The sequence below is a fragment of the Gracilinanus agilis genome, chromosome 5, assembly GCF_016433145.1.
Source record: "Gracilinanus agilis isolate LMUSP501 chromosome 5, AgileGrace, whole genome shotgun sequence".
Lineage (NCBI taxonomy): Eukaryota > Metazoa > Chordata > Mammalia > Didelphimorphia > Didelphidae > Gracilinanus > Gracilinanus agilis.
Genome location: NC_058134.1, coordinates 122,464,847 through 122,465,633, shown reverse-complemented (window position 1 = coordinate 122,465,633; position 787 = coordinate 122,464,847). Strand labels below are relative to the sequence as shown.

Below are 787 nucleotides of genomic sequence, written 5' to 3'. Positions count from 1 at the left end.
TTAATAATGAAAAGTATGGTAAATATATTACATATATATGATTTTTTGTGAGGGGAGAACCTGGGGGGTATTTGGTTCGGGATAGGGTTCTGGAAGATTGGAGGGAGCCGCAATAATGGCACCACAAGAGGAAGATCCCTGAAACACCACTTGGCTTGAAGAGGCACCATATTGGGAAGGTCATTCACTGTGTTGTGGGAGATGCTGCTTTTCCCGATTTTCTCTAATTATTATCGACCAGGTGATTACTCTCGATATTTCATCATTTTACTACTCGGATTGTTCCTGTGGTGCACGCCACAGCAGGGCTCCGCTTCTAGGGCATCGGGAAAGTGGGAAGAAAGAGGAGGCCACAAAAATCGTCTCGTGAACTTCACCGCCCGCAGAGCAGCCACTGTGACCTCCACAACATGGCGGCGGGGCGGGCGGGGAAGCAGGAGTCTCCGTGCGTGCCGTGCGTGCTCCCCCACCCCCTCCCTTTTCCTCCTTCTCGTCCTCCTCCTCCTCCTCCTCCACCTCCTCCTCCTCCTCGGCGGCAGAGGCGGTAGCTCTCGCCATTGCCGCTGGTGGCAGGAGGCGGCGAGGAGCCGGCGCGGTCGTAGTCTCCACGGCGCAGGCCCGCGGTAGCGCAGCCGCTCTGAGGTGAGTGCCCTACCGCGCAATCTCCAGCTATTTCAGCCCCGGCGCAGCCGCAACACGCCGCCCGCCCGCCAGCCCGCCGGCCGGCCCGCCCGCCCGCCACCCCGGCACCCAAGCAGCGCCCCCCGGCCTCGGGGCACGGCGGCTC

At 60.4% G+C, this 787-nt stretch overlaps 1 protein-coding gene across 1 annotated transcript in view; it reads left to right on the top strand.

The window, feature by feature from the left end:
- Positions 1 to 575: 575 nt before the first annotated feature.
- NRF1 (nuclear respiratory factor 1) overlaps positions 576 to 787 on the top strand; it is a 134,247-nt gene continuing 134,035 nt past the window's right edge. The window contains exon 1 of the mRNA XM_044677387.1: positions 576 to 642. The gene's annotated coding sequence lies outside the window, so the exon portion shown is untranslated. The remainder of the gene's footprint in view (positions 643 to 787) is intronic.